Source organism: Chinchilla lanigera, unplaced genomic scaffold, assembly GCF_000276665.1.
Source record: "Chinchilla lanigera isolate Chin_1 unplaced genomic scaffold, ChiLan1.0 scaffold00015, whole genome shotgun sequence".
NCBI lineage: Eukaryota > Metazoa > Chordata > Mammalia > Rodentia > Chinchillidae > Chinchilla > Chinchilla lanigera.
In genome coordinates this window covers 31751765-31759056 of record NW_004955416.1, presented here as the reverse complement: position 1 = coordinate 31759056, position 7292 = coordinate 31751765, and the positions used below count along the sequence as shown (strand labels likewise).

Here is a 7292-nt window from a genome sequence, read left to right as displayed (position 1 = left end):
AGACCCAGGACTGTGAGCACACAGACATGGACCCCTTTTCTGCAGACCCCTTTCTTGCAGTCTCTGTGTGAGGCAACATGTAAGATCTCAGTTACAATGAGAACGACGGTTTAGAGATGCCACTTATTTTGTTCAGCTTTTCCATGGAATGTTATTATGGTGTCATCATCCATCCAAGCATATGCAGCACTGCCTCAGGTACCCGCCAGTCCAGGGGAACAGAGAACAGCTCCAACTAGAGGACCTTGAAGGCCATGAAAGACCCAGGGTCTCACAGCTGTTCTCCATGAACACAGTCCACACAAGGGCTAAAACTTCATGGTCCACTTCAGGCTACAGGGACAGAGGTGTTGGGTCTCCACACAGTCCACACAAAGACATCTAGAGGCTTCCAAGGGCAATGCTTACCACCCTCAATCAGACACCAGGCTGGAGATCACTGGGAGGACATGAGGCTTGCAGGATTCCATGACACTTCTGGTCATCGGGAACCACATATGCCCAGGCGAAGATAGGCCTGCCAGGCAACTTCCCCTGAGTAGAAGAGACAGAAAAAACCACATGTGAGGATGGGGAAAGTAATCCATTTCGTGGAGCCTATGCTCTCCCAGCCAGGCCTCACTCTCTCCTCCCCTTGCTCTTTCTAATTTACCTCAAGACCGTCCCATGTGGATACTTCTGTTTCTTTCCATGGGCCATGAGATGAATGTGCTTGTACTTGACGGCATGTGGATTTGCCTACCCTGTCTAAGAGCGCAGTGAGGGATTCACTAGGCATGTTATCAGGTCCTCACTGTACCCCATGTTCTAGACCCGGATCTTCCCCATGCCACACCACAGCAGCACAGCAAGGGGTCTCGATCAACAGCAGGACAACTCCAATGTCTTCTACACATCCTTCAGGGTTGCACATTCCTCATACAAGGACATGACAGAAGGCGGCAAGGGACCTCATGGTGAATGGACATGCACCACCTGTGGAGTGGGAAGGGGTTTCACTAGGTAGAGTGTTCATGGGTGAGAATGGAACCTTGTTTCTTCCAAAAGAAAAACCTAACATGGAAAACAAACAATTGCCACAAGCTGCAGAGTCCAAAGCCTTGAATAGAGACATCTGTGCCTGGGATGCTGCTCTGTAGGCCATAGTATGGACCTGACCCACCATAAATAGACACAACCCCATCTCCCTGAAGAAGGGCACCCTAGCACCTCATCAGTATTTCCTCAGTGGAGGCCAGTGATACTAAGAATGCCCAGGTCTCTCAGTCCAGTTGTCCACATGGGGAGACGGAAATTGAATTCCAGGTCCTTACCTCACTGGCACCATGCAGTTTGTCCGCTGGAGCTCCAAGGAGAATTGCACTAACCACAGAGCCTGACATATTGGGTATTCTTGTACTTGCAATGGACACATGAAGCATGTCACAGAGACTACGTGCACATGACACCTACATCTCAAACCCACCTTCTCTGAGGAGTGCAGCCAGACAGACCATGCTCAGTGTGGGGAATCCAAAGCCTCCACACATCCTATGATGCCTCACACCCTCAACCTAGCAGGAGAGCTGGAAAACCAAAGAGAGACAGAGCTCTTCCAACATCTCTCACTTTTGTCAGCATCACTCAGTGTTAGACAAATGGGAAGCCCAATGGGGAGCCCAACCTGTGGAGAAGGAATTTCAGGGTCAGTGGGTAGAGCACAGCCTGACTCAAATATAAGCCAACATCAGGAAGGTGCATGTTGGCCAATAGTGCTACAGCACAAAGACAGAAGAGATGGACACCTGCCCACAGAGAGATTAGAAAGAGCACACAAGAACAGAGCCATATTTCCACTACAACCATGCAGCTTGGATGGCTGGCCCTGAAGGGCATGCCAAGAACCTTTACTTGCAAGGTACTGGGAAGACAAGGTTGGAACACAATGCACTGTGACTTTTAACAGAAAAGAGTCATCACCAAGGGGAGGCCTAGGCCATATCTACCCTGAAACCAAAGCAGACACTTCCCAGGGAAAGCCAAAAGGCCAAATATAGACTTCCATGGAGAGAAAAATGAAGGGTACCTCGATGAGGCAGCATCTGGAGGATGGGAGAAGAACTAGCCCGAGATGACAAGAGCTCCACATAGTCTCTCCATGACACCTGCTCTGGAATTTCCTGGGCACAGGGCCCAAGGCCAAGGTTTCCTGCAAACAAAACATTTGGGCTATGTATGTGTCAGCAGGCAATTCTCAGCCCAGAAGGACAGAGTTTTCATTCCTAGAGACTGGTAGAGGAGAATAGCGTCCTATTCCACAGCCTCCATCAACATGGACCATCAACAGAGCTAACTCAGACAGGACATCCTTGTACTGAAGGGCAGATAGCATCCTTAACCAGGAAAATGAGGATTTGCTCCTGACCAAGGTGAGGCTTCCAACCACTATGAGTACATGCACTGCTAATGACACAAAGGGAGTTTGGGGGAAATTCACTGAGTCTTCAGCAGCTTTCTGCTGCAAAAATCACACCATATACCAGAAAAATAAGTTCAGACATCACTGAAACACAAAACTTGCTTACACTTGTTGACCCTATGGAGGACATGTTCAAATGGCCCTGGGATATGTGCTGAATAATGATGAAAATCTCAGAAAGGAACAGAAATGAGAATAGATAGAATAACACCACTCCTTTTAAAAACAAGGAGTATACCAAGGTACAAAACTCAGGAAAGCTGAGCATGACCATTTCAGAGTTTTCACTCATTATGTTCAGCTCCTAAGAAATTAACTGGAGTCTCATCATTGATGTGTGCACCCTCAAGGACGCCACAGCCAGGTGCGCTGCTCAATCCGGAAGAGCCCGAAGGCCCTGGAGGACCATGGCCTCAACCCCAGGTCCCAGGAACACATGGTCCATGCCAAGCAGGAGACCACATAGGCCATGATGGGCCCATGGAGACAGAGGCTGTGGTGATACTCCACAGTCCTTGGGACCACGTCTACTCCTTGCGCAAAGAAATGCTTACCCTCATCTGTCCACAGGTAGGCAGCTCACTCTTAGGACACAAGGCTGGCAGCAACTGCCTGGTGCCACCACTGATGCGAATCCAGGCACAGGCAGCTGATGGTGGGCTGGCACTGGCAACTCACCCTGAGTGGTGAAATGAAAACAATCCATGTGTCAGGGAAAGAAAGGTCCCTTTGACAGATTCCCACACTACCCTGACCTGCGTTGCTACCCTATCTTCTGCTTGCCCTTCTTGGATACCTCAGAGGCTGTGCATGTGTGGAGCTCCTTTTGCTCCACGCATGCACAGGACACACATGGGTGAGACATCCCTGCACTTTGAGTCTCCTCCACTGGCCAAGATGCAGGGAAGTGATTCACTCCAGTCCTCCCTGGCACACACCATAGGTCACCACCCAGGCCCATTCCATGCCTCTGTGGAACCACTGACAATGGGCCCTGTGCCTACAACACACCACCTCCAAGCCCACAGCATGACAAAACACTGCTGCCATCTCTGCCAGACCCGGACAGTTGCGGGGAGGAGACACTTCATCCTGGCTCACCTTCCAGGGAAACAGTGCCTAACAGGCAAGGCTGAAAAGAGCACCAGCTGGGGAACTGCAGGTCACAGGGACTTGACTTGTCTGCCAAGGAGGCTGGTCCAAGTACACAAACACAGGCTCCATCTGCTGCAAAACACAGGCCACCCACTGCCATGGACGGATGCACAGGATCACAGCCTCTCCTCAGGGGCTATCACCCCAAAGGCCCAGTGGGGGAGAGACAGCTTACCTACTGCGTTCCTGCAGACAAGAGGGCAGAGAGTTATTCAGAATGGTATTTACTCCCAAAATAATGCATGCAATGTGGGATCCCTGAATTTTCCATCTCTCTTGTTACCCCTCCTCTGTTCCTGGGTAGGATAGCTATCTATCTTTGTCTTTTTTCCCTTAGAAAGAAAGGGTCTCCTTTTCTTGAGCTCTGCTAGTTTAATTTGTATTACTCCTCATCTTCTGATCCCAATGAGGTGCTCTGACAGTGGAGCCCCAGTGATTCTGCCCACATGTGCGATAGGAAGCATGTCTTCCCTAATGCCATGCCATCTTGGCCTGTGTGCTCATTCTGTCATCTGCTTGTTCTTTGTGGAATATCTCAGGATTTTTCCAAGTATATGAGCACTTCCTTCTATATGGCGCATAGGATAAGTGTGTTTGCGCTTGATTTTCTGTGCATTTGCCACAGACTGCTTCATCCTAAAATTCACCACTCCCAGCCCACCCAGACTGACCTATACCTAAGGCCTATGGGGACAAGGAACGGACCAGTGTGAACCCTGAATGGCAAAAGAAATATGAGCATCTCAAAGTGGATCCCTAATCCTGCAGACCATGTGTGTGGCATTGTGTTGGACATCAGTCATGATAAGAATGATGGTTTATGAGTTTTTAGTCATTTTGTTTAGCTGTAAGGAATGTAATTCGTGTGTTATCATCAATCCACGCATACTCAAAGATGCCACAAGTGTGTTTTCTAGTCAAACTAGGAGACCATGGCACCACCACTGAGGGACAGGAAAACATACTCTAGCTGAGGAATGAACTCCAGTAGGCCTGCTTGGCCCATGAAGACCCAGATCCTGGCAAAGTTACAAGGTCATCAAGACAACATTGTCTTCTTGCCAGAACAAATGCTTACCATCCTCAACGATTAACATGCGCAGGGCTCATCGGCAGGAGATAAGGTTTGCAGCAATTACCTGGCAGTGGCAAAACTGAGGACCGAGGCACATACAGCTTTGGCCACCCAGCTGGCCCCAGGAACTATACTTGAATAGTAGAAACAAAAACACCACATGTGAGGGAGAAAATGGCAACCACTGCATCAATCCCGTACTGCCCTGGCCTTTGTTCTATGCCAAGTTCATTTACTTGTCCTTCCTGTGATACTTGAGAAGCTTCCCTCACGTAAGAGTACCTTTCCTTCTGTGTGTACCCAGGACAGACGTGGTATGGGGTTCACTGTGTGTGTACTTTCTGCCTCTGGCTAAGGCACATACTGGAGCCTACAGCCCAGCCCAGGCTCTTCTTTTACTAAAGCAGCACACCCATGGCCCTCCACCTCTAACATGTCATCTCCGGCCACCTGGAGACAGTAGGAAACCCACTGTCTCTCCTTTAAGGGCCATTTCAGCTGAAGGAAAGCAAGCTCACACATATGAAACCTCTGAAGGCTGGAAATATGGTGGGGTGTCCAATGTGGGTTAGCCTTGTACTCCATTTCTTCTTCCTAGAAGAGCAAACCTAATGTGGAAGGCAGACTATGGCCACCAGAAGGGGTCATCCAGGCCACAAATGCAGATACATTGGCTACAGGGGCTGGTCGGAGAACAGAAGTGGGTCCAAGGCTCCACAAAGTGTACACAACATGCTTCCATTGGCTTGTCACCAGCACATCTGAAAGGGACTCTGGAAAAGACAAGCAGCTACCACATGGCTGCCAGCTATGGGAAGAGACTGAAAATCACTTTTCAGGGCCTTACTTTATTCACAACAAGCATGCTTCTTGTTTGTACCTCACAGGAAAATTTTATCATCCAGGAAGCCTGACACATGGTTCCCATCATGCCAGTGGCCCACCGAAATGATATACCATCTCAAAGACTACGTGCACATGATCTCTAATGCTCCAAACAACCTCATGTAAAGCATGTGGATAGATTTAATGTGTCAGAAACTGGTTACCAAACACAACACCACCCTAGGGCAGCTTGAGCCTACATCAAGCAGGGCAGAGAGAGGAGAAGCCTTCCGAACAACTTTCACTTTGATTCATGTCACCCAGTGGGAAGCACAACCAGTGGGCACTGGACTTTGAGGCCAATGCCTCAGAGCCCAAGTTGGGCAAGATCCAACATCCCACAAACCCAAGTAGGCCATCAGTGCCTGTGGAGGATAACAGGAAAGAATGATATCTATCTGCTGAGAGATCTCCCAACACAAAACAAGAAAACATACACATTTCACTGGCCACAACAGCGCACCTTGGAGAGCTGGCCTTAAGAGTAGGGCAAGCGACCTCTGCTTGCAAGACAATAGAAAAGCAGTCCTCAGGCACACTGTTTTGTGACCTTTAGCAAAAAAAAAAAAAAAAAAGACAAACAGCAGCAAAAAGGGGGACCCAAAGGACACACAAATCCTCTACCTCTTACAGCTGCTTCTCATGTGGAGCCCTAGGGCTGCCTACAGTCTGCAATGGAAAAAAAACGAAAGGGCCCATTTCGTGGACACAGCAGGGCAAGTAGAAGTACCATGTGTAGTGTGTTATATGGGGCCCTACACCATTCTTTGTGACACCTGCTCTGGGTTATGCTGCCCATAGGACTTGAGGTTAGAGTCTTATGGAATTCCTAACATCGCTAATGTTTCAGCCCATCAATAATGAGCCCCAGGGGTAACACTGCCTCAATGTCACTAAAGAAAGAGAGCCCTGAGCGAAGTTCAGTCTCCTCGTCCTGTTCAACACAAACTCTCAACTTAAGCCCCATTCACAGGTACACAGTGCATGGACAGTAAAACCTTCTGCACAATGGATGGGATTGGATTCTCACACAAAAGCAACTTCTGGCCATGAAAAGAGTTGAGACACACCAGGGCTCACAAACTGGACGTATTGCAAGGCAAAACAATGGAGGGATTAAGTCAGCAAGGGCTTTCCATGCATGGTCTTGCCAACTCTGAACAGCACATAAGTGCGGGTGCATGGGTCCAAAGTCTAGTAGGACTAAGCGAATGGACATGAGGGCCCTAAAGAAGAGTTGCTCGGTTGTGATATATCCATGCATTGTGTGAAGATCGTACAACAGGGACATGGGAGGTTTTTCTATGATATGTGAATAAGGCACTGTATTCTAAAACACTCATGATGAGAAAGACGGTTTAGACCATTCAATCACTTGTACAACTTCAAATAGGAATGCATTAGGGGTGTAAACATTGACCGAAGCATACTCATAGCCAACTCATGTGCCTGCCTGGCCAAGGAGGACTGGAAAAGGCCAACTAGAAGACCCTGAAGTCCCTAAAGGTCCAAGTTGAGCCACTGTGCCCCTGAACGCGATCCCCAGGAGGCCTAAAACCCCATGGTCCATTTCAGCCCCACGGGGACAGCGTTCCTGCGGGCACCGCAAGCGATGGCCAAAGAGGTCTGCGGCCTGCGCCACAAAATGCTTACTGTGCTCGGCGGTCCACGCGTTCTGTGGGCAGCCGCGGGGCTTGCGGTACTCCACGGCTCCTCCAG

General features: G+C 49.2%; 1 long non-coding RNA gene across 5 annotated transcripts in view; it reads right to left on the bottom strand.

Annotated features, from left to right (window-relative positions):
* The window catches only part of LOC102025119, a 36581-nt gene extending 29289 nt beyond the window's left edge, over positions 1–7292 (bottom strand). For 3 of the 5 annotated variants that reach the window (XR_260454.2, XR_260453.2, XR_260456.2), the window contains exons 1-6: positions 7227–7292; positions 3560–3685; positions 3013–3137; positions 2066–2188; positions 653–975; positions 409–534 (exon numbers count right to left, since the gene is read on the bottom strand). This is a non-coding gene — a long non-coding RNA (uncharacterized LOC102025119). Of the gene's footprint in view, positions 1–408; positions 535–652; positions 976–1465; positions 1645–2065; positions 2189–3012; positions 3138–3559; positions 3686–7226 lie in introns of those variants that run through there. The other 2 variants (XR_260455.2, XR_001233286.1) reach the window with 2 other exon arrangements.